Consider the following 26,799-nt stretch of genomic DNA (forward strand, 5'->3'; position numbering starts at 1 on the left):
TATTCCATTGATTACCCTTAAGTGTGTAGGGGTTTAATTTAGCTATCCTTAAATTTATAATTTTACTAAATACTTACTGCACTCTTTAAAATGTGAAAATAAAACATCAATTTTTTAAAGGTAAAAAAAGACAAAGAGAATGTGCCAATGGACTTAACAGATATGGCACCAAAGAAGACAGACTGATGGCAAGTGGCTACTGCAGGTAGATCCAGACTGGCCCCCAGCGTCTTCTCTGCCAGACTCGTCCTCGCTGAGCCTGCAGCAGCTAGTGCGCCCAGTGTGGGCCCCGCCGGCCTTGCAGGGGCTCAGGGCGCCGTCCCTGCCTCAGGAGCCGTGCTCTCCTGGGTCTGGCTCTCGCTCCCAGCTCGCCACGTCTTGGAGCCCCACGGCACTCTCTCATCAGATGTGTCCGTGTGGGCTTCCTTGCCACCCGAGTCCAACTCCTGGACCTCTCCCGTGTCCCCAGCCACCTGCGTGAGTCCAGGGGTGGGGGATGGGGTCTGGTCTGCTTGTCTGACCCGCTGGTGTGTGACTCTGCAAGATGCCGGGGGCAGGGAGCTCCCAAATCAGAAACCCTGGGTCCACTGCAGACCCCGAAGGAGAAACGTGCGGGACCCACTCCGTGGAAGCCTCTGCCTGCAGCACGTGCTCACCGGGGGACAGCTTCTCGCCAAGAACTGCTGTCCCGGTTGCAGCGGCGGGCCGGCGGGAGGAAGCATCTCAGCGGAAGAAAGCCAGCTCTCCAGACGCTCCCGACACTCCTCTTGGAGGGGGCCTTTCCTGGGGTGTCCAAGCTCCAGGCTCAGGCAAGTTCCCCCCGCTGTGCTGTGTGTGCCACTGTGCCTGGGCTTATGGGAGTGGAAAAGCCTCCAGGAAACTTGGTAGCCCGCTGGCCACCAAATGCTTGTGGAGGGGTGACAGGAATCCCCCTTTACCCTTTCACTGGGCTTGGAGCCTCTCTGGTTTGATTCTCTCCAACATCTTTTTCCTGTATCTTCTTCCTTCTCTGCTTCGCAGTTTTCCTCTGTGAGATCCTAGCAGGCTCCGGCTCCTGTCTCTATGATCCTCACCTGCTCGGTGTCTCCTTTCCTTTATCTGAAATCCTATCTTCCCTCCAGGGCGGTCTGGCAAGTGATCTCTAGTTGGCCATCTTGTCCCCTGCTCTCTTCTCCATTTCTTACTCATCTGGAACCTGTGTAACCCGGCTTCGCTTTTCCCTGTAGGGAAACTACATTTGGCACTGACTTTCTCTCACGTGACCAATGTGCTGACTGATCATTGTCCCAGGAACGCTGTCATGGAAGTCCTACAGAAAACTCTTGACTGCACTTCCTGTGAGCTATAGTGCTCTCTTATAGCCTTCTTTTAATTCTGTGGAACTCATAGTAATGCCTCCACTTTTTACTTTTGATTTTAGTAATTTGAATCTTCTCTCTTTCTTTCTTAGTCAATCTAGCTAAAGTTTCTTTTTCTTTTTAATTTTTGAGACAGAGTCTCGCTCTGTTGTCTTGGGTAGACTGCAATGGCATCATCATAGCTCACTGCAACCTCAAACTCCTGGACTCAAGTGAGCCTCTTGCCTTAGCCCTCCCGAGTAGCTGGGACTACAGATGCATGCCACGATGCCTGGCTACTTTTTCTATTTTTAGTAGAGATGAGGGTTTCACTCTTGCTCAGACATGTCTCAAACTCCTGAGCTCAAGCAATCCCACCTTGGCCTCCCAGAGTGCTAGGATTACAGGTGTGAGCCACCAGGCCTGACCAGAGTTTTGTCAGTTTGGCTGATCTTTTTGAAAAACCAACTTTTGGTGTCATTGATTTTCTCTATTGTTTTTCTATTCTCTATTTTTATGTATCTCTGTTCTAATCTTTTACTATTTCCTTTCTTGTGTTAGCTTTGGGTTTAGTTTGTTCTTGTTTTTTAGAACCTTAAGTTATAAAATTAGGTTGTTGATTTGAGATCTTTCCTCTTTTTTAATATTAGCATTTTCAACTATAAATTTCTCCCTTTAACACTGCTTTTGCTACATTTCATAAGTTTTGGTATGTTGTGTTTTCATTTTCTTTTGTATAAAGATATTTTCTCTTTTTTTGTTTAAAGATATTTAAAAAATTTTCCTTCTGATTTTCTATAGCTCATTTGTTGTTTAAGAGTGTGTTTAGGCCGGGCGCGGTGGCTCACGCCTGTAATCCTAGCACTCTGGGAGACCGAGGCGGGTGGATTGCTCGAGGTCAGGAGTTCGAAACCAGCCTGAGCAAGAGTGAGACTCTGTCTCTACTATAAATAGAAGGAAATTAATTGGCCAACTAATATATATAGAAAAAATTAGCCGGGCATGGTGGCGCATGCCTGTAGTCCCAGCTACTCGGGAGGCTGAGACAGAAGGATCGCTTGAGCCCAGGAGTTTGAGGTTGCTGTGAGCTAGGCTGACGCCACGGCACTCACTCTAGGCTGGGCAACAAAGCGAGACTCTGTCTAAAAAAAAAGAGTGTGTTAATTTCCACATATTTGTGAATTTTCCAGGTTTTCTTTTGCTATTGATTTGTTCCATTTCATTGTGATCAGTAAAGAGAGTTGGTATGACTTTAATCTTTTAAAATTTGTTGACTTTTTTTGGTCTAACATAATTATGGATAATGTTTTATGTACACTTGAGAAAAATATATATTCTGCTTTTTTTGTATAGAAAATGTTCTGTACACGTCATTTAGATCCAGTTGGTTTGTAGTATTGTTCAAGTCTTCTATTTTCTTATTTATCTGTCAGTTCTATCTATTAGTGAAAGTGGGTATATAGGTGGAAGCCTCTATTATTGTAGAGCCATCTGTTTCTCCCTTGAAGTCTATCAGTGTTTGCTTTCATATATTTTTGAGCTCTGATGTTTGATAACTGTTATATCTTCTTGGTGAACCGACCCTTTATCAATATATAATGTCTTTCTTTGTTTTTTACAACAGTTTTTTTGATATAAAGTCTATTTCCTTTACATTAGTATAGCCACCCCTGTTCTCTTTTGGTTACTGTTAGCACAAATTATCTTTTTCCATCCTTTTACTTTCAACCTGTGAGTTCTTTGGATCTAAAGCGAGTCTCTGGTAGATACCATATAGTTGGAACATGGCTTTCTTAAACACACACACACACACACACACACACACACACACACACACACACATTCTGCCAACCCATGCCTTTTGATTGGAGACTTTAATTCATTTTCATTTAAAGTAATTTCTCATAGAGAAGGATTTAATTTTGTCATTTTGTTGTCTTCTGTGTGTCTTACAGCATTTCATTCCTCATTTTTTCCATTACTGTCTACCTTTGTGTTTATTTTTTTTTGTGTGATGACTCAATTTGATACCTTTCTGTGTATATTCCATAGTTATTTTTATTGTGGTTATCATGGAGATTACATATAACATCTTAAACTTATAACAGTCTATTTTAAATTGATATCAACTTGATTTTGAATGCATACAAAAACTCTACTCCTTCACAGTTCTGCCCCCACCATTATGTTATTTATGTCACAAATTACACACATACATATATATCTGTGTGCGCGCGTGTGTGTGTATATATATATATATATGTATTTTTTTTGTGTGGGACAGAGTCTTTCTCTGTCACCCTGGGTAGAGTGCAGTGGTGTCATCATAGCTCACTGCAACCTCAAACTCCTGGGCTCAAGTGATCCTCTTGCCTCAGCCTCCCAAGCAGCTGGCATTATAGGCATGTGCCACCATGCCTAGCTAATTTTTCTGTTTTTTATAGGACAGGGTCTGATTCTTGCTCGGGCTGGTCTCAAACTCCTGAGCTTGAGTGATTCTCCCACATTGGCCTCCCAGAATGCCAGGATTACAGGTATGAGTCACCATGCCTGGACACCTTTATATATTGTGTATCCATCATCATAGATTTATAATTATTTTTATACATTTTCGTTTTAAATTTGGGAGCTAATAAGAAGTGAAGCTCTAGATTCTTAGGGGAGATCTAAGATCATTGATTTTAAAGCATTTAAAATTACAGCTTTTCTTCTAAGTACTGTTTTAGCTGTATCAAATTTTCATATGTTTCATATGTTGTAGTTTAATTTTATTAATTTTATTAAGTTTAAAGTTTTTTTTTTTTTTTTCTGTGGAGATGAGGTTTTGCTGTGTTGCCCAGGCTGGAGTGCAGTGGCCGTTCACAGGCAGGATCACAGCTAACTGTAGTGTTGAACTGGCTTCAGGCTTGAACTCAGGTTGAACTCAGCTTCCTGAGTTGCTGGGACTACAGTTGTATGCAACCTTGCCTGACTCTCATTTTCATTAAGTTTAAAATATTTGCTTATAACTGTTTTGATTTCTTTCCTTACTTATGTATTATTAAGAAATGTGGTTTTAAAATTTTTAAATATTTGGGGAGTTCTCAGATATTTTGTTGTTTTTAATTTCTAATTTCATTCCATTGTGGTCAGAGAATATATTCTGCATAACTTCAGTTCTTCAAATTTTATTGGAACTTGTTTTATGGCCTGGCATATAGTCTGTCTTGTTCAAAGTTCCATATGCCCTGAAAGGGAATGTGTAATCCACAGTTCTTGGGTGGAATAGTTGTGTCAATTATGTCCAGTCGATTGAAAGTGTTAAGAGTTTTGTAGCCTTATTAATATACTGTCTACTTGTTCTATTAATTATTAAGACAAGAGTGTTAAAATATCCAATTATAATTGTGAATTATTTTATTTTTCAATTCTGTTAGTTTTGCTTCATATATTTTGAAGCTCAGTAATAGATTGCATAAAAATTTAGAATTATTATATATTGATAGACTGGCACTTCATCACTATAAAATCTTCCTATTAATAGCCCTTGTTTTGAAGTTTCCTTTGTCTGATATTAACATAGCCATTCCAGTTTTATTATCTTTAGTATTTTTATCATATATCTTTTTCTATACTTTTATACTTAATTTATTTGTGTTTTAATATGTATTTATTTATTTACTTTAAACCTTTGTCCCTCTGTGGGGTTGGAACCAATTGAGCAATAGGCATTAATTCATCAGATTTACTTATTTTGTTTTATTCTTCTTTTTTCTTTGTCAATTTTAATACATTTTGGGGTTCAAGTGGTCTTTTGATACATAGACAAATTATATGGTGGTGAAGTCAGAGCTTTTAGTGTACCTGTTGCCTGAATAGTATACATTGTATGTCATAGGTAATTTTTGATTCCTTACCCCCACACCTTCTCCCCTCCTCAGTCTACAAAGTCTGTCATACCACTCTGTATGACCCATTGCTTAGCTTCCACGTATAAGTGAGTACACACAGTATTTGTTTTTCTATTCCTGAACTACTTCACTTAAGATAGTAGTCTAGAATTCCATCCAACTTGCTGCGAAAGACATTTCATTCTTTCTTATGGTTGAGAAGTATTCTGTGGTGTGTGTACATATATTAATATTTATATATATTTAATACATACCACATTTTCTTTATCCACTCATCAGTTGATGGCCATTGAAGTTGATTCCATATCTTTGAAATTGTGAATTGTGCTGCAATAAGCATATAAGTGCATGTGTCTTTTTGATGTAATGATTTCTTTTCCTTTGGGTAGATATCCAGCAGTGCAATTGCTGGATCAAATGATAAGTTCACTTTTAGTTCTCTGAGGAATCTCCATACTGCTTTCCACAGAGGTTGTACTAATTTACATTCCCACCAACAGTGTGTAAGCATTCCCTTTTCACCTCATCTGTGCCAACATCTACTCTTTTTTGACTTTTTAGTAATGTCTATTCTGATGGGTTAAGGGACTATCTCATTGTGGTTTTAGATAGCATTTCCCTGATGATTAGTGATGCTGATCATTTTTTCATGTTTGTTGGATATTTGTCTATCGTCTTTTGAAAAATGTCTGTGGATTTTTTTTGCTCACTTTTTAATGGGGTTATATATTTTTTTCTTACTGATGTGTTTGAGTTCCTAGCAGATTCTAGATCTTAGTCTTTCATTGGATATATAGTTTCCAAATATTTTCTTCCATTCTGTAGGTTGTTGATTTGCTCTCTTGATTATTTCCTTTGCTGAGCAGAAACTTTTTAGTGTAATTAAGTATCATTTGTTTATTTTTGCTTTTGTTGTAATTTTCTTTTGGGGCCTTAGTCATAAATTCTTTGCTTAGGCCAATATCCAGAAGAGTTTTCTCCAGGTTTTCTTCTAGAAATGTTATGGTGTCAGCTCTTACATTTAAGTCTTCAATTCATCTTGAGTTAATTTTTGTGTATAGTGAGAGACAGGGATCCAGTTTCATTCTTCTCCATGTGGCTGTCCAGTTTATTCAGAACCATTTATTGAATAGGGCATCCTTTCCCCCATGTATGTTTTTGTGTGCTTTGTTGAAGTTCAGTTGGTTGTAGGTTATGGTTTTATTTCTGGGTTCTCTATTTTGTTCCATTGATCTATCTGTCTGCATTTATATCAGTCATATGATGTTTTGATTACTATAAGCCTTCTAGTATAATTTGCAGTCAGGTAATGTTATGTCTCCAGATTTTTTTTTTTTTTGTGCTTAGGATTGCTTTGGTTATTTAGACTCTTTCTTTGTTTTATTCCATATGAAATTTAGGATTTCTAATTTGTGTTTTCTAATTCTGTGAAAAAAGACATTGGTATTTTGATGGGAATTGCATTGAATCTGTAAATCACCTTGGCAGAATGGATATTTTAACAATATTGATTCTTCCAATCCATGAAAACATGGGATGTTTTTACATTTGTTTGTGTCAGCAATGATTTCTTTCATTAATGTCTTGTAGCTCTCCTTGTAGAGATCTTTTGCTTCATTGGTTAAATATATTCCTGGGTATTTTACTTTTTAGCAGTTATTGTAATTGTTATTGAGTTCTTCATTTGATTTTCAGCTTGGTAGTTATTAGTATATTAGAAATGCTACAGATTTCTGTACATTAATTTTGTAACCTGAGACTTTACTAAATTTATTTATCAATTCTAGGAGTTTTTTGGAGGAGTCTTTGGGGTTTTCCAGATATGAGGTCATATCATCGGCCAACAGGGATAGTTTGACCTTCTGATTTCTGATTTGGATGCCCTTTATTTCTTTCTCTTGCCTGATTGCTCTGGCTAGACTTCCAGTATTATGTTGAATACAAGTAGTGAAAGTGGGCATCCTTGCCTTTTCCCAGTTCTTAGGGAGAATGCTTTCAACTTCATTGCATTCAGAATGATGTTGGCTGTGAGTTTGTCATGTATGGCTTTTATTATTTTGAGATATCTTCTTTCTATATGTTGTTTGTTAAGGGTTTTCATCATGAAGAGGTGGTAGATTTTATTGAATTATTTTTTGCATCTAATGAAATGATCATATGGTTTTGTTTTTAATTCTGTTTATGTGCTGAATCACATTTATTGATTTGTATATATTGAACCATCCTTGCATCCCTAGATGAAATCCATTTCATCATAGTTAATTATTTTTTTGATGTGCTGTTGGGTTCTGTTTGGTAATATTTTTTGTGAATTTTTGTATCTATTAATATGTTCATGATAGATATTGGTCCATAGTTTTCCTTTTTTGTTGTCATTGTGCCCTTTTCTGGCTTTGGTATCAGGGTGATACTGGCTTCATAGAATAAATTTGGGAGGATTCCTTCTTTTTAAATGTTATGAAACAATTTTATTAGGATAGGGGCCAATTCTTCTTTGTAATCCTCTTAGAATTCAGCTGTGAATCCATTTAGTCCTCAGCTTGTTTTTGTTAGGAAATTTTTTATTATTATTACTGATTCAATTTTGCTACTCATTATTAGTCTGTTTGATATTTCTACTTCTTCCTGATTCAAGCTTAGGAATTTCTTGTTTCCCAAAATTTTCCCATTTCCTCTAGATTTTCTAGTTTGTGTACATAGTAGTCTTGGATGAGGTTTTGTATTTCTGTGATATTAGTTGTAATGTCTTTTTCATTTCTGATTGAGCTTATTTGAATCCTCTCTCTTCTTTTCTTGGTGAGTCTAGTCAGTGATTTGTTGATTTTATTTATCTTTCCAAAAAACAACTTTTCATTTCATTGATCCTTTGTATTGTCTTTTTGGTTTCAATTTCATTTAGTTCTTCTCTGATCTTTGTTATTTCTTTTCTTCTGCTAGCTTTGGGTTTGGTTTGCTTTTGTTCTTTCAGTGGCCTGAAGTATGAATTAGGGTATTAATTTGTGATTTTTCTGTCTTTTTTATGTAGGCATCTAGTGCTATGAGCTTCCCTCTTAGCATCACTTTTACTGTATCCCAGAGATTTTGGTAGCTTGTGTTGCCATTGTTATTCAATTAAAAAATTTTTTTTGAGGCAATCTTGCTCTGTCACCCTGGGTAGAGTGCAGTGGCACATTGTAACTCACTGCAACCTTAAACTCCTGGCCTCAAGTGATCCTCCTGCCTCAGCCTCCTGAGTAGCTGGGACTAGTGGTATGTACCATCATGCCTGGCTAATTTTTTCTTTTTATTATTATTATTATTTTTTATTTTGTTTTATTCATGAATCCTCCTAGATAGTTACCTTCTCAGACATTCAACTATTTGGAGCCTATAGAGAAATACCCACTCAGACTAAAACCAAACTACTCTGGCTCAAACTACTCTCTTCTAACTATAAATTTCTGAATTTTTTAAAAAGGGCATTTTATTGCTAACAGTGGACTTGGAAAAGGGGGAACAGTGGAGCTTCTCCTCTTTCCTTATTAGTCAGGGACATTGCCTCCCCCTCCCCTAATGTGCTAAAGCAAGATTCACATAATGTATAGATAGTAAGGTCCTCCCTCGGTATTGACGTGAAGTTGTTTCTGTCATGTTTTACATCCTCTTGGTAACTCCTGCGAGTGTTACAGTGTTAACAGAGCTTGGTAGTGTAAAGAAAGAGGGGCAGTTCCCAGCTCCTGGCAGTGACCCCAGCAGAGATGGGAGCCAAGAATGCAGCCCACATAGGGGTGTGGCCTTCTCCGTGGCCTGACTTAAGGGTGGATGGGCAACGATCCCTGTTGTCCTAACACTTTATTTCTTTTTCCTTCTCCCTTCATGGTTTATTTATTTATTTTTTATTTTAGCATATTGGGGGGGTACAAATGTTAAGGTTACATATATTACCCATGCCCTCCTCCCCCCTCGAGTAAGAGCTTCAAGTGTGTCTATCCCCCAAATGTTGCACATCTTACTTGTTGTGGTTGTATATACCCGTCCCTTCCTCCCTCCTCCTACCCTCCCGACACCCAATAAATGTTACTCCTATATGTCCACTTAGGTGTTGATCCGTTAATACCAATTTGCTGGTGAGTACATGTGGTGCTTGTTTTTCCATTCTTGAGATACTTCACTTAGTAGAATGGCTTCCAGCTGTATCAAGGAATATACAAGAGGTGTTATATCACCATTGTTTCTTAAAGCTGAGTAGTATTCCATGGTATACATATACCACATTTTATTAATGCACTCATGAATTGATGGGCACTTGGGTTGTTTCCACAGCTTTGCAATTGTGAATTGTGCTACTGTAAACATTCGAGTGCAGGTGTCTTTTTCATAAAGTGACTTTTGATCTTTTGGGTAGATGCCCCGTAGTGGAATTGCTGGATCAAATGGTAGATCTACTTGTATCACTTTGACGTATCTCCATATTGCTTTCCACAGAGCTTGAACTAGTTTGCAGTCCCACCAGCGGTGTAGGAGTGTTCCTCTCTCTATGCATTCATGCCAGCATTTGTTGTTTGGGGACTTTTTGATAAAGGCCATTCTCACTGGAGTTAAGTGGTATCTCATTGTGGTTTTGATTTGCATTTCCCTGATGACTAGAGATGTTCAACATTTTTTCATATGTTTGTTGGCCATTATTCTGTCTTCTTTTGAGAAGTTTTTGTTCATATCCTTTGCCCATTTTTTGATAGGGTTGTTTGATTTTTTCTTGCTGATTTTCCTGAGTTCTAAATAGATTCTAGTTATCAGCCCTTTATCAGATGTGTAGCTTGCAAAATTTTTCTCCCATTCTGTGGATTGTCTATTTGCTCTCTTGACAGTTTCTTTGGCTGTGCAGAAGCCTTTTAATTTGATCAGGTCCCATTTATTTATTTTTGTTGCTGTTGTAATTGCCTTTGGGATCTTCTTCATAAATTCTTTACCTAGGCCAATGTCTAGAAGATTATTTCCAACATTTTCCTCTAGCATTCTAATAGTTTCACACCTAAGGTCCCATTTGGACGCTCTTAATTCCGCTCTCTTATCTGATTGCTGTAGTGAGGACTTCCAGCACTATGTTGAACAGAAGTGGAGATAGTGGGCAACCTTGTCATGTTCCAGTTCTAAGTGGGAATGCTTTCAATTTTTCCCCATTCAGTATGATATTGGCTGTGGATTTGTCATATATGGCTTGTATCATTTTTAGGTAAGCCTCGTCTATGCCTATTTTGTTGAGTGTTCTTATCATAAAAGGGTGTTGAATTTTGTCAAATGCTTTATCTGCATCTATTGAGAGGATCATATGGTCTTTGTTTTTGCTTCTGTTTATATGGTGAGTTACATTTATAGATTTGCATATGTTGAACCATCCCTGCATCCCTGGGATGAAGCCCACTTGGTTGTGATGAATTATTTTCTTGACAAGCACCTGGATTCGATTGGCTAGGATTTTGTTGAGAATTTTTGCATCTATATTCATAAGGGATATTGGTCTGTAGTTTTCTTTTTTTGTTGCATCCTTTCCTGGTTTTGGTATCAGGGTTATGTTCACTTCATAAAATGTATTGAGGAGGCTTCTGTCCTTCTCGATGTTGTGGAATAATTTCTGCAGGATAGGCACCAGTTCTTCTTTGTAGGTGTGGTAAAGTTCAGGTGTGAAACCATCTGGTCCAGGACTTTTCTTTTAAGGTAGGTTTTTTTTATTGCAGTTTCAATTTCAGTACTTGATATTGGTCTGTTTAGGAATTCTATTTCTTCCTGGTTGAGCCTAGGGAGGCTGTGTGTTTCTAAGAAATTGTCCATTTCCTCCACATTTTCCAGTTTGTGTGCATAGAGGTTTTTGTAGTATTCATAAATGATATCTTGTATCTCTGTGGCACCAGTTGGGATTTCTCCTTTATTGTTCCTGATGGAGCTTATTAGAGATTTTTCTTTTCTGCTTTTTGTTAGTCTAGCCAATGGTTTGTCAATTTTGTTTATTTTCTCAAAGAACTAATTTTTTGTTTTATTAATCTTCTGTATAGTTTCCTTGTTGTCAGTTTCGTTTAGTTCTGATTTGATCTTAATAATTTCACTTCTTCTGCTGGGTTTGGGGTGGGTCTGTTCTTGTTTTTCCAGCTCTTTGAGACGATTCATTAGGTTGTCTATTTGTGATCTTTTCGACTTTTGGATATAGGCATTTATGGAGATAAACTTTCCTCTCAGGACTGCTTTAGCCGTGTCCCACAGGTTTTGGTAACTTGTGTCACCTTTGTCGTTTAGTTCAAAGAATCTTTTTATTTCCATCTGGATTTCCTCACTTATGAAGTGATCATTTAGCAGAAGGTTGTTTAGTTTCCATGACTTTGTGTAGAAATGAGGATTCCTGTTAGGATTGATTTCTACATTTATTCCATTGTGGTCTGAAAAGATACATGGTATAATTTCTATTTTTTTAAATTGTTTGAGACGTGCTTTGTGTCCTAGGATATGGTCAATCTTAGAGAATGACCCATGAGCTGATGAGAAGAATGTATATTCAGTGGTTTTGGGGTAGAATGTCCTGTAAATGTCAGTTAGGCCCATTTGTTCTAGGGTTCTGTTTAAGTCCATTATTTCTTTGTTGATTTTCTGTTTGGAGGATCTGTCCTGTGCTGTCAGTGGGGTGTTAAACTCTCCAACTATTATGGTGTTGTTGTTTATCCATTTGTTTAGATCCAGTAGAGTTTGATTTATGAACCTGGGTGCACCAAGTTTGCGTGCATACATATTTAGAATTGTTATGTCTTCTTGTTGAACTGTACCCTTCACCATTATATAGTGACCTTCTTTGTCTTTTATTATTTTTGTTGATTTAAAAACTAAGTTATCTGTAATCAGCACTGCCATTCCAGCTTTCTTTTGGCTTCCATTTGCTTGAAATATTGCTCTCCACCCCTTTACCTTTAGTCTAATTGCGTCCTTGCAGGTTAGATGTGTTTTCTGAAGGCAGCAGATACTTGGCTTGTATTTTTTATCCATTCAGCCAGCCTATGTCTCTTGAGTGGGGAGTTCAAGCCATTCACATTTATTGAGATAACTGATAGGTGGGGCAGATTTCTGTTCATTATGTTTGGTTGAACTTTGTTGCTTTGTTTTCTCTCTGGAGCCATTGTGGTATCTGGGCTTTGATCTTTAGCTTTGAGTAGATTTACATTCATGAGTGTTTATTGTGCTGATCTGTGAGTAACACTGTTTTGAGTACTTCTTGAAGGTTTGGTCTTGTCTTGGTGAATTCCCTCAGTCTTTGCTTATCTGAGAATGTCTTGATTTCTCCTTCATATACGAAGCTTAGTTTTGCAGGGAATAAGATTCTAGGCTGGGCATTGTTTTGTTTCAGAAGAGTGAGAATTGGGTCCCAGTCTCTCCTTGCTTGTAAAGTCTCAGTAGAGAAGTCTGGTATTATTCGAATTGGCTTTCCCTTGTATGTTACTTGGTTCTTTCATCTTACAGCTCTTAGAAGGACCTCTTTAGTTGATATTTAGGTAAGTCTGATGACTGCATGTCATGAAGTCTTCCTGTTTGCATTGAATTTTCTATGGGTCCTCTGAGCTTCTTGAACTTGTATATCGAGATTTTGAGCGAGGCCTGGGAAATTTTCCTCTATTATATTTTCAAATAGCTTGTCCAACCCTTGAGTGTTGTCTTCTTCCCCTTCTGGTAACCCTATGACCCTCAGATTAGGTTTCTTCACATAATCCCACATCTCTTGTAGGCTTTGCTCTTTTCTCTTGTTTCTCTGCTCTATCTCTGTGTCTGATTTATTTAATTGGAAGGTGTTATCTTCAATCTCTGAGATTCTTTCTTCAGTTTGTTCTACCCTGTTCGTGAGGCTTTCCACTGTATTTTGTAGTTCCCTGAATTGATTCTTCATTTCCAGGAGTTCGGTTAAACTTTTCTTCATTGTATCGATTTCTTTAGTGAATTTTTGTTCCAGGTCCTGGAGGTTTTTTGTGGTTTCTTTGTGTTGGTTATTGAGTTGTTCTTGCAGGTTGTTGAATTTTCTTATGACCCACATTCGAAATTCCTCTTCTGTCATTTTGGTTGCCTGATTTAGGTTGGTGTCCGTTTCTAAGGGGCTAGTGCTCCTCTTTGGGGGTGTGATTCCCGTTGGTTCTTCATATTTCTGGAGTTCCTTCGCTGATTTCTTCCCATGTCAATCAGTTGTTATTTCTTTTCTTTAGGTTTTCATTTGGGTATTGACACACCTTGTTTAGTTTCTGAGCCAGTAGGTGGTGTCTGTGGGTGAAATTTGACCACTCCCTGTATGATGAGTCAGTAGGTGCCATGAAAAGGCTGTGCAGAGTGTCCTCCCTGTCAGTAGGTGGTGCTTGCTTGGAGGAACAGGCTACGCTGTTGTTTTGGTGTCCTGTAACCAGCTCTTGTTCCTGTAGAGAGGCACTCCAGTGCCTCAGGTGGTGGGTGGGGCCCTGGGACTTCCAGGTGTGTCCTTTTCTCCCCCTCAGTGAGGGCTGGTCTAGGAGTAAGTCTGGGTGGATATGGGTTGGGTAAGCCTGCCCTCAGGCACCACCAATGCCATTAGCAGAGTTCAAAGTTCTGTTCTTTGCTTCCAGGAAAAGCTGTCAGGGAGGGGCTGGAATGGCTCTGCTCAGTCAGAAAGTCTATGTGTGTAGTGGGGCTGTCTGAGACCTGCAGTCTGGAGCAGGCCTCACTTCTTTCCACCCTCCCCAACTCCGTGGCTTCTTTCCACCCTCCCCAACTCCTGGGCCTCCTCCAGCAGACCAGACATCACACCACCGGGCCTCCCCTGGCTGTGATGCCGGCAGGGAGGTTTCCTGCAGGAATGCCACCTGGGCTGGGCACACGGTCTCCCTTTGGGAGGAGGGTTGCCCTCTATGACACTGATCTGACCCTGAAGGCACACATACCTCAGTAGGCTGTTCGGCTATATCCCTTCTGTGCCCCGGGCAATGCGAGACCTGGGTGCATGGGATCTGGTCTGCAAGTCTGACCTCTGGGCCCCAGAGTTCAACCTATATCCCCACCAGGGAGTGGAGTGCCAGTCCCAATTCACCCATGGGAAGTCCAAGCTGGGTCTATGTCTCTTAATCTCAGGGTCTGCCCTGTTCTCCTGGGCTCACCATGCCAGCAGTACCTGGGAGGGCTTGCGGGTAGGGAGCTGACCATCTGAGTTCCCCTCAGTCAGCTATAGGGCCCCAAAAGGGAAGGTCCCATTCCCTGAAGGTGCCTCTGGCTGGTGTCTATATTGTCTCTCTCAGCAGCCATGGGTAGGGTCCGGGGAGGGGAGAATGAGGCAGTATGGTGCCTGCCACGTGGCTCGGGTCTGTGCGCATGGAGGTGCCCCGAGGGACTTGGGAGCCTGGTGCTGCGTTCGCTACTGGCTTACTGGTCACTGGTGGTGGCCGTCTCTGGACTAGTGTCCACAGGTCTCTCCACCCACTGGGGAGCCCACCAGCAGTCTGAGATGCAGAGGAGGGGAAAGTTGACTGCTCCACCTACCCTTCCCGCTGGTCTGTAGGCTGCTCTGGAGTTCTCTGCTTCCAGTTCTCCTCTGCAACCTCCTCCTGTGGAGTCTCCCGTGGTCTCAGGTACCCCTCCTTCTGACCCTCGTCCAATGTATGCTCGTCTTCTTGGGTCTTTCTTCTAATTTCTGCTGGAATCTGTGTTTTCTGCAGAGACACTCTGTCTGGCGGTGTTTCTTGTCTGCCATCTTGATTCCTTCCCCTCTGTCCTCTAATTTTTTCTACTTTTAATAGAGATGGGGTCTCACTCTTGCTCAGGCTGTTCTTGAACTCCTGGCCTCAAGCCATCCTCCCACCTTGGCCTCCCAGAGTGCTAGGATTATAGGCATGAGCCACCAGGCCCAGCCTCAATTCAAAAATATTTTGATTTCCATCTTGCTTTAATCATTGCCTCAAAGATCATTCAGCAGCAGGTTGTTCAATTTCCATATATTTGTGTAGTTTTGAGAATTTTGAAATTGATTTATAGTTTTTTTCCATTGTGGTCTGGGAAGATGCATGATATGATTTTGATTTCTAAAAATTTGCTGAGACTTGTTTTGTGGCCTAACATATGATCCATCTTGGAAAGTGTTTCATGTACTGATGAGAAGAATGTATATTCTGCATTTATTGGGTAGAATGTTCCGTAAATTTCTGTTAGGTCCATTTGTTCTAGAGTCTCATTTAAGTCTAGTGTTTCTTTGTTGATTTTTAACCTTGATGATCTGTCTAGCTCTGTCAATGGAGTTTTGAATTCCTCCACTATTATTAAATGCTATTTATTTCATTTCTTACTTCTAGTAGTAGTTGTTTTATGAATCTGGGAGCTTCATTGTTAGGTGCTTGTATATATGATATTGTTATATCCTCTTGTTGAATTAATTCCTTTATCATTATGTAATGTCCATTTTTGTCTTAGTGTTTATGATATAAAGTCTGTTTTATCTGATAAGGAATAGCTGCTCCTGCTTGTTTTTGATTTCCAGTGGTGTGGAATATTTTCCCCACCCTTTTACCTTGAGTTTATGTGACTATGAGTTAAATGGATTTATTGGACACAACAGATATTTGCGTTGTGTTTATTTATTTAATTTTTTGACACAGTCTCACTCTGTTGCTCCGGCTAGAGTGCCATAGTGTCAGCCTAGCTCACAGCAAACTCAAACTCCTGGGCTGAAGCGATCTTTCTGTGTCAGCCTCCTGAGTAGCTGGGACTACAGGTATGCACCACCATGCCCACCTAATTTTTTCTATTTTTGATAAAGACAGGGTCTCGCTCTTGCTCAGGCTGGTCTTGAACTCCTGAGCTCAAACGATCCATCTACCTCGCCCTCCTAGAGTGCTAGGATTAAAGGCGTGAGACACTGTGCCTGGACATGGGTTGTGTTTTCAAAAATCCATTCTGTCAATGCATATCTTTTCAGTGGAGGCATTTAGATTGTTTACATTGAATGTTAATATTGATAAGTGAGATACCATTCCAGTCATTATGTTCATTGTTATCTCATTGCTTTATATTCTTCCTTATGTTACTGTTTTATAAAAGCTATGAGTCTTTACTTTTGAGTGTTTTTTACACTGGTGAATATTGACTATTCTTTTCAGTTTAGAGCACTTTTGACCATTTCTTGTAGAACAGGTTTAATGGTGACAAATTTCCTTAGTATTTGCTTATCTCAGAAAGCTTTTATTTCTCCTTCATTTATGAAACTTAGTTTTTGCAGGATATAAAATTCTGGCTGAATGTTTTTCTGTTTAAGAAGACTGAGGATGAAACCCCAATCCCTTCTGGCTTATAAGGTTTCTCTTGAGAAGTCTGCTGTTAGCCTGATGGGTTTTCTGAACCCCAATCCCTTCTGGCTTATAAGGTTTTTCTTGAGAAGTCTACTGTTAGCCTGATGGGTTTTCCTTTGTAAGTTACTAGATGCTTTCATCTTGCAGCTTACTTTTCTCCTTCAGTTTGACTTTGGCCAGACTGATATCTATGTTCCTTGGTGATGTCCTGTTTGCAATGAATATTCTAGGAGTTCATGGACCTTCTTATATCTGGATGTCTAAATCTCTAGCAAGACCAGGGAAGTTTTCCTCCATCATTCACCTAGATATATTTGTCATGCTTTTTTCTTTTTCTCCCACAGGGATACCTATAATTCTTACATTTGGTCATTTTATATAATTCCGTATTTCTTGGAGATTTTGTTCATTTTTCTTGATTTTTTGTGTGTATTTGTGACTGACTGGGTTAATTCAAAAGCTTTGTCTTCAAGTTCCCCCTTGTCCTACAGTTCCCCCAGGACCCGCTGGTCCCCTAAGGCTGCTGTGGTCCTAGTGGGTTCTGGGAGGTGTTGGCTGTGCATCCAGTAGAGACCGGGCTAAGATTTCTAGGTCATGACAGGTGCAAAAACACTGAATGTTCATGAAAGTAGGGAAATGAGTTGCACCATCAGTGCAGAAACCAGGTGCAGTGAGCAGGGTACTATTCGAGGTATACCTGCCCTCCCTGTCCCAGAAGCCCAGAACAGCTCACTTGAACCAAAAGCTTATGCTTGAGAGCAGAGGTGGCTATGTCCACAGCATTGGGTGGTTGGAAGAGGGGAAATTCTTGTCTTCATGTCCCTTCCCTGGCTGTCCAGCTTTACACTCCTAAAATGGCACCTTGGACCTGTGACCTGAGAGGGTGGGGCCTCTTCCAGGCAAACAGCATGGGCAAGATGCTACATGGACTGCTGTCCACTTGCATCTTGGTTGCACTGCAGCTTATAGCAGGGCAGTGGGAATTATCCTAGGAGCAGGTAGAAAATCTTGGTGTCCCCTGTCTCTCCTCAGCTGGGTGGGGCCGCATCAGGCTGCATTCAGACTGAAGGCAGGGAACTGCCCAGATTAAAAATCCCAAAATGGCACCTTGGGCCTATGACCAGAGAGGGTGGGGCCCTTGTCAGGCAGGCTGCACTGGCAGGAACCTGTGAGGAGTGCACTTTAATTAGGGCTCAGTCCTATAGCAGCCAGCTGTAGGATGATGGGCACTATCCCAGATGTGTGCTGGAAATCTGGTTTCTCTGCCCCTCCCCAGCAAGCTGGGGGCTACAATTGCATCTAGCTCAAACTGGAATTATGGGGGTGATGAGTGAGCATTGGAATTTTTGACATGTTTTAAACATTATCAAAGGTTTTGAAAGAGGCTGAGCCAGGGCCTTCTTTCTCCCAGCTGGCGCATGATCACCTGTCTCAGCTTTCAGAAGAGTTTGAGCATTGCTTACCAACCACAAAGACCCCAGAACTGAGAAGGAACGGATCTGCCACCCATTTGTGAATAAGTCAGGTGAATCGACTTTGTCCATGCTAGAAGAGGATCAACTGCTTGAGATCGCAAATGACGGTGGCATTAGAAATGTGTTTGAGACAAATTCAAATCTCTGTATGTCCTGGATTAAAGTCAGGCAGAATATCCTGGGATTGCCACAAAAGCACTGAAAAATCTGCTTCCATTTCCAACATCCTATCCTTGTGAAGCAGGGCTTTCTGCAGTAACAGCAACCAAAAAGAGATCATGGAGTGGACTAGGCATAAATAACACACTTTGGGTATCACTATCTCCCATCACCCCCAGATGGGACCATCTAATTGCAGGAAAACAAACTCAGGGCTCCCACTGATTCTGCTTTATTTCAAGTTGTATAGTTATTTCATTATGTGTTACAATGCAATAATAATAGAAATAAAGTGCATAATAAATGTAATGCACTCAAATCATCCTAAAACCATGCCCCGCCCCCTCTGCACCATCCCCCACCCACTCTGTGGAAAAATTGTCTTCCATGAAAATGGTCCCCAGTGCCAAAGAGGTTGGGGATGGCTGCATTATACTGTTTGATATTGTTATATATGTTACCGAGGATCTCTTCATTTCTTTCAGTCTTCTTTTTGTGTGTGTGCACCTTATTTTGGTTAGTTTCTACTATTATTTTTTTCTTCTGCAGCACCTAGTATGCAGTTATTCCCATTCTGTGAGATTTTCTCTTGAGCTGTTGTATTTTTCATCTCTTACAGTTTCATTTTTAAAATAACTTCCACTTCTCTCCTCCTTATGTTTATGCTTCTTAAAAAGCCAGTTTAGCATTTTGAACATATTTGTAAAAGCTCTTTTAACATCTTTGTTAGTTAATTACATAATTTTTTGGCATTTCTAGGTCTGTTTCTATTGTTCAATTTTTTACTCTTATTTTGGATTCCATTTTCTTGCTGCTACACATGTCTGATAATTTTGTGTTAAATGTTGGATATTGCAAATTTTGCATCATTAAGTACTGGATTTTGCTATGAGTTTTTAAAGAGTGTTGGACTTTGTCCTGGCAGGCAGTTAAATTACTTGCAGATTAGCTTGATTCTTTTGAGGCTTGTTGTTAAATTTTTTGCGGATGAATCTTGATTGGCCTTTCCTCTAGGATTAGTTTAGCCCCATTAATATGTCCTGATCCTCTTGGGCCCTCTCTCCAAGACCTTGTGAATTCAGTGAGGTCTCTACACTCTTGCTGGTGAGAACTGAGTAATTCTAGGCCCAGAGTGAGCTCTGGGATTATCTGGCTTATAGCCCTTTAGTAATTATTGTTTTTCCATCTTTATGGAGTCTCACCATACACAGTTTGGTATCTAGCCAAAGATTCAAAGAAGTTCTCATGCAGATATTGGAACTCATTGTTTTTTTTGTTTTGTTTTGTTTTGTTTTGAGACCTGAGTCTTGCTCTGTTGCCTGGGCTAGAGTGCCGTGTGTCATCATAGCTCACAGCAACCTCAAACTCCTGGGCTCAGGTAATCCTCCTGCCTCAGCCTCCACAGGAGCTGGGACTATAGGCGTGTGCTACCACGCCTGGATAATTTTTTCTATTTTTAGCAGAGATGGGGACTCGCTCTTGCTCAGGCTGGTCTTGAACTCCTGAGCTCAAGCTATCCTCCCATCTGGGCCTCCCAAGTGGTAGGATTACAGGCATGAGCCACTGCGCCTGGCCTGGAACTCATTTTTTGATAGATCCTTGATATTATTGCTTCTCTTCCTTGATATGCTGCGCCACAGATTTCAGCTACCTTAGCCTCCCCAAACTCCAACCTGTCTTCTCAGTTCAGCAATACCCACTGTGCCTGACTTAGGGTTCCCTTTCCTGTACCACCAAAAATTGACTCCAGGCAGAAAGCAGTGGTGATCATGGAGTTCACCTTGTTTGATTCCTTCCAGGCAGAAAGCAGTGGCGATCGTGGAGTTCACCTTGTTTGATTCCTTCCAGGCAGAAAGCAGTGGTGATCATGGAGTTCACCTTGTTTGATTCCTTCCAGGCAGAAAGCAGTGGCGATCATGGAGTTCACCTTGTTTGATTCCTTCCAGGCAGAAAGCAGTGGTGATCATGGAGTTCACCTTGTTTGATTCCTTCCGGTCTTCAGGTCTGTCACCAGGACCATCATGGAGGACTTAATAGTCACAGTCGTTGGTTGCCTATTGTCTAATATCTGAAAATAGTTGCTCCATATATTTTTACAGTTTCCTAATTATTTATGGTGGGAAGGTAAGTCTAGATACTGTTATTCCTGCATGGCTGGAAGTAGAAATGGAATCTTCTCTCTCTTATTTATTTATTTTTTTTGTAATTTCTACTACTACCCCTCAGTTTAGTCCTTTACTGCTCCCTTACTGGTTATTGTAACATCCACCCCCTGAGACCTGCCAGCCACCTGCCTAATGGATCCCTGCTATTTGTTTTATCTTGTTTCTTCCTGGTTTTGTCATGTTTCATCCTGTTGCTCCCCTACTCAAAAACATTTAGTGGCTCCTGGAGTGAACATACATTGTTTTTCCCACTCTTTCGTGATGAGCTGTAAGATTTCTATCAGCTGGGGGAGGTGGTGCTTGGGTGCGCCTGTGGGATGGCAAGGAAAGGATGGCTACAGGGAAGATAACTGACTTGAGAACTCTGGGAATACGGGCAAAGGAAAGCCAAAGTTCAGTTGCCTGGCATCTCCAGGGCGTCCTCCCCAACCCTGCCGGGATTCTTACTGTTCCTCCAGCAGCCTTTTCTGGCCTCTCCTTTTCCACCTTTCCCACACCTTTGTCCTTCTCAGGCTGTCATTTGCTCTCCACCCCTCTAGTCCCTCCTCCTCCAGTCCACCTTCACATCTGAGCAAGAGGTGTCTTCTAGAAATACACTTTTTGTTATGCTGCTTTTCTGTTTTGGTGACTTGGTGAGTTCGTTTTGCATTATGGCTGCTACATTTTGTCACTAGGTCCTGTCTCTTCAGGATCTATGGCCCCTAGGCCCCTGGACTAATGTCATTTAAGACATTAGGATTGTTAGACTCTGAGGAGACTTTATCGATACTCAAGCTCCGTGTCTTTGAAGCTAAGCCTGAACCTCAGAGGCGGAATGGGCTAAGCTGTGCCAAGTTAACAAACAACTCTGAAATCTTGGTGGTTGGACATGACAAAGGTGTATTTTCTGCTGATGTCACTTAGGCAACGTGGGCTGTCAAGGGGCTCTTGTCCACACAGACGCCCAGGGCGCCAGCCTTTGCCAACCCAGGCCCCACCTGGGGCTCGAGACCCTCTCAGGGCCGCAGGCAGAAGAGGGCATTGGAGGCCTGTTCTAGACCAGCTCTTTCCCGCCATCAGAGTGTGAGCCCCTCAGGGGCAGGAACTGCATTTTATATCCATCTATTTTTATTCTGTCAGAAATCTGGTGGGAGATGTTACTAAGGTAAAGTTTGGCCAATAAACCAGGAGAACCCAAAGTCTGCTCGTTCTCTCCCAGCGGGACTCGGGGAAGGAACAGTGGCAACCCCCTCCAGAGGCAGAGGAGCCCGGCCAGCCGGACCGCGCAGTGTGGACCCGTCCTTCCACTTGCTCTTCCCGACGGTGCCAGGGAGTGCGGCCGGCTCTGCCCGCGTGGCCCCTCCGTGTCAGGACTCGAGGCTCAGCAGTTACCGTGGAAAAGAAAGGCTGACCCATGCCGCCCCTTCCAGAGCCAGAAGACGTCACTCAGGGGTGGAGATGCGAGGAAGAGAATGCGGGTCCCCAGTGTCCGGCACCAGGCTGGCTTCGACGCCGCCGGGCTGGTGCCCCGTGGGAGAGGAGGCCGGAGGCGAGCAGGAAGCTGGGTTTTTCCACCAGGCACTCAGCTCACGTGCACAGACCTGCTAGCACAGGTGTCTGCACTCTTTAGCCCAGTCGATGTTCACAAATCTGACTAGTCCATGGAAATTCCTCCTCCCTGGGCAAGTGAAGAAAAGGATGGAGAGAAGAAAGGAAAGGGGTCTTGAATGTTTTTCTTTCAGGGCAACATATTAATCAATTAATTTTATTTATTTATTTATAAATTGACAAAAATTGTGTGTATTTATTGTGTACAACATGTTGTTTTGACTTATGTGTACATTATAGAATGGTTAAATTGGGATGATTAACATATGCAATATTTTACATACTTGAATATTTGTGTTTTTTTTTTTGTTTTTTTTCTTTGAGACAGAGTCTCACTTTGTTGCCCAGGCTACAGTGAGTGCCGTGGCGTCAGCCTAGCTCACAGCAACCTCAAACTCCTGGGCTCAAGCAATCCTACTGCCTCAGCCTCCCGAGTAGCTGGGACTACAGGCATGCACCACCATGCCCGGCTAATTTTTTCTATGTCTATTAGTTGGCCAATTAATTTCTTTCTATTTATAGTAGAGATGGGGTCTCGCTCTTGCTCAGGGTGGTTTCGAACTCCTGACCTCGAGCAATCCGCCCACCTCGGCCTGAATATTTGTTTTTTTGTTGTGGGAACACTTGAAATCGACTCTTAGCATTTTTTAGAAATGCAATACATTGTCATTACAAAGTCACCATGTTGTATAATAGATATCTTACTGAAATTTTGCATCTTTTGACCAACATCTCCCTCTGTCTCCCACCCAACCTTTGGTACCACCATTCTACTCTCTACTTCTGTGAGTTCGATGTTTTTAGATGCCACAAATAAGTGAGATCATGCAATGATTACCTTTCTGTGCCTGGCTTATTTCATTTAGCATAATTTCCTCCAAGTTCATCCATGTTGTTGCAAATGATACACCTTAGTGAAAAGTCTATCAACTGTAAATGCATGGATTTTTTTCTGGGCTCTCTCTTCCATTGGTCTATGTATCTGTTTTTATGCCATAACCATGCTGTTTTGCTTATTATAGCTTTGTAATAGGTTTTGAGATCAGGTAGTGTGATGCCTTAGCTTTGTTCTTTTTTCTCAAGATTACTGTAGCTTGTCAGGGTATTTTGTGGTTCCATATGAATTTTAGGATTTTTTCTATTTCTGTGAAAAATGTCATTGGGATTTTGATAAAGATTGCATTGTATCTGTAGATTGCTTTGGGTAATATGGTCACTTTAACAATATTAATTCTTCCAGCCTATGAACACGGGATTTCCATTTATTTGTGTTTTCTTCAGTTTCTTTCATCAGCGGTTTATAGGTCTTTCACTTCCTTGGTTTATTCTTAAGTTTTTTTTTTTTTTTTTAGTATCTATTGTACATGGTTTATTTTCTTGATTTGTGTTTTGAATAGTTTTTACTGTGTAAAAGGCTACTGATTTTGGCCGGGCATGGTGGCTCATGCCTATAATCCTTGCACTCTGGGAGGCCTAGGCGGGCAGATTGCTCAAGGTCAGGAGTTCGAAACCAGCCTGAGCAAGAGGGAGACCCCGTCTCTACTAAAAATAGAAAGAAATTAATTGGACAACTAAAAATATATAGAAAAAATTAGCCGGGCATGGTGGCGCATGCCTGTAGTCCCAGCTACTTGGGAGCTGAGGCAGAAGAATTGCTCAAGCCCAGGAGGTTGAGGTTGCTATGAGCTATGATGATGCCATTGCAGTCTATCCAAGACAACAGAGCAAGACTCTGTTTCAAAAAAAAAAAAGGCTACTGATTTTTGTATGTTGGTTTTTGTATGTTATATTCTGGAACTTTACCGAAGCTATTTATTAGTTCTAACAATTTTTTGGTGGAATCTTTAGGGTTTTTCTATATATAAGGTCATGTCATCTGCAAACGGAGACAGTTAACTTCTTCCTTTCTAATTTAGATGCCTTTTATTTCTTTCTCTTGCCTAATTACCCTGGCAAGGACTTCCAGTACTATGTTGAATAGAAGTAGTGAGAGTGCATTCTTGTCTTATTCCTGACCATAGATCAACTTTTCACTTTTAAGTATCATGTTAGCTGTGGGTTTGTCATGTATGGCCTTTATTGCATTGAGGTACATTCTGTCTGTATCTAATTTGTTGAGAGTTTTTTGTTTGTTTGTTTGTTTTGTTTTTAACATGAAAAGATGTTGAAATTTGTCAAATGCTTTTTATGCATCTATTGACATGATCATATGGTTTTTGTCCTTCATTCTGGTAATGTGTTAAAATCAATTGAAATTAATTAAATTAATCTAAAATTCTCTTATGGGCTAAACATTTCTCATAGCTGCTATATCAGGACTGTGGGCAAATAGTATCTAATAATGTAACATGCCACAATTTTTATTATCCTAATAAAATCTGCATATTTTCAAAATTAAATCTTCTTTGGTACCGCCCATTAGAGTTTGCAGGTAAGAATGATGATGAAGATGACAGCAGTAGGGATTGCTTATTTAATGTCTGCTACATGCTGGTTGCAGTGCTAAGTAAAATGCACTGCTTAGCTTCTCTCAGCACACTGGGGACGTGATGCTAGCATTCTGCAGTGTGTGGGTAAGCTGATGGGGTTTAGAGAGGGAAAGCGGCTTACTCCATACACAGCAAGCCGCAGGCAGGGCCAGTTCTGCCTGGGCTCAGTCTTTTTGTGGAAAAGCAAGTCTCTAAAATTTACCTAAAAGAAGGTTGCATTTCAGGTTTCAATAATAATCATTTTAATAATAGCCATAGAAATCCCACTCATCCTTGTACTAATAAGCACGTTCTCACCATGTGCCGATGCTGCTGTGTAGCACTTTATGTGCCCCCATCCCCTGAGCCCCACAACGGCGCTGTGAGACGGGCGCCCTTCTTACCCACATCCTCACCTGAAGCAACGGAGCCGTGAGGTCAAGTAACTTGAAATTTTATACCTAGTTAGTGGAGTCCGGTTTGAATTGTCTAAGCTGTCGGGACTATAATGATGACATGCAATAATAGCAATTATTTGTATAAATAAATAAAATGATATGTAATAATAAATGATCATATATACACACCCTGAGGTGCTGAGGTTATCGGACAATGAGGCAGATTTCCTGGCAGGCTTCCAGAATACACCCTATGTCTGGGATTCACTTCATTCAGTGACCACACACACGAATGGAAGCTCCATGAAGCTGCACTTCTTGTTTCATCCCTGCTGTTTATGAATTCTGGGGACGTGTTTGGCACGTGAAGGGTACTCAGTGGCCAAGTGCCTCTTACAGTTCATTTGTGTATACATGTGGTGGTGACAACGGAAAGAGCACTGGGCAGGGAGACAGAACTGGACTTGAGCTCTACCCTGACTTACCTTACCAGTTGGGTGACCTTGGCCAGTTATTTTGATCCCTGTGAGCCTCAGTTGCCTCTTCTGTGGAATGGAGCTGTCGCTGCGCCCTCTCCACACTGTTGTGGGAATTGAACGTCAGTGCGCTGAGAGCTGTGTATCTCTAAGGTGCATTATTTGCTTCTAAGTTCTGGTTCATTTGGCTGCCTTAGGTTCAAGGAATAGATTGCGAAGATCACCACAGCAGGGAGGCTTACAGTGAGCATGCACCTGGTGAAAAGGGAGATGAAGCTCAAACTTGTCCCCCAGGAGTTCTCAAGGAGCCAGAGTGGGACATAGTTCAGGAAATGGAAGGTTCTGAGGCCTCTCCATTGTCAGGACCTCGTTGGCCTCAGTTGGAATTTGCAGATCTGCTACCTTAAGGTAATGTAACGCCTCCCAATTTTCATCTTTGCTGCTTCTGCCGTCACTGACACCCCCGCCTGTGAATCTCCCTCCTCCTGTGACCCCTGCTTCTGCAAACGTCAGCTGGCTCACAGCTGCCTGCTGCTTCAAGGCACCCCTGCTCTGCGCACCTTCAGGACTTGGGCTCTGTCCAACAAATATTCCAGATCATATCCCTGAGAGACAGCATCTGACAGGCTCCATGGACCCCATTTTCCTTTCTTAGTAGAGTTTTCTCCACCAGGACACCGCGTGGGGGAGTGTCTACCCTGCCCGCCACTGTGGCTCGGGATAGGACTGTGGCTGCATTGCATGCTGCACCGGATCACTCACTCTGGGGACAGCCAGCCCTCATATCCTGAGGACACCCAGGTGACCCTGTGGAGAAGCCTGTGTGATGAGGAGCTGAGTCCCCGCCCGCAGCCAGCACCAGCCTTCCAGCTGTGAGCATGAGCCGTCTTGGGAGCAGACCCTGCAGGCCACACTCAGGCCTGCGGCTGGATTATCTCCCAGCTGACACCTTGACTCCAGCCTCATGGGAGACCCCGGCCCAGAGTCACCCGGCTAAGCTACTTCTGAATTCCTGACTCACAGAACTGGGAGAGATAATAAAAGTTTATTAATGCTTTAGGGCACTAAGTTTTACAGGAATTTATTGTGTAGCAGTAGATAACTAATGGTAGGTGGGTCTTGAGGAAAATGAGCTTACCCTTGCAAGAGGCCAGGTAAAGTATTATAAGATCTGCCAGCAAGGGAAGATTCGCCTTTTAGATACAGGAGGAGGTGCTGCTCTTTTCTATATAAAAGAGGCTCAGAAAGATCAAGTTTAGGATCCTCAATTCATGTGAGTCCAACCAGATATCCTTATTTTAAGTTCAGGGTCCCACTTTTTCCCAATAAATGCCTTAACTTTTACATATGAGACTTGGTGAGTCTGGCAATTCAACTCAATGCTAGATCAGCAACTTATACAATTAGGTTCTAGGGTTGGTTTTGGTTGAGATAGGATCTGCAGTTATAAGAAATAAGAATTTGTTTTTTTTTTTTTTTGAGACAGAGTCTGGCTTTCTTGTCTAGGCTAGTGTGAGTGCCGTGGTATCAGCCTAGCTCAC

General features: G+C 41.4%; 1 long non-coding RNA gene across 1 annotated transcript; it reads left to right on the forward strand.

Annotated features, from left to right (window-relative positions):
* The first annotated feature begins 291 nt into the window (after positions 1-291).
* Positions 292-26,586, forward strand: LOC142862555 (uncharacterized). The gene is made up of 3 exons (XR_012913628.1): positions 292-809; positions 25,456-25,666; positions 25,932-26,586. It is a non-coding gene; the product is annotated as an uncharacterized LOC142862555 (long non-coding RNA).
* Positions 26,587-26,799: the final 213 nt, after the last annotated feature.

Source organism: Microcebus murinus, chromosome 20, assembly GCF_040939455.1.
Source record: "Microcebus murinus isolate Inina chromosome 20, M.murinus_Inina_mat1.0, whole genome shotgun sequence".
Classification (NCBI taxonomy): domain Eukaryota; kingdom Metazoa; phylum Chordata; class Mammalia; order Primates; family Cheirogaleidae; genus Microcebus; species Microcebus murinus.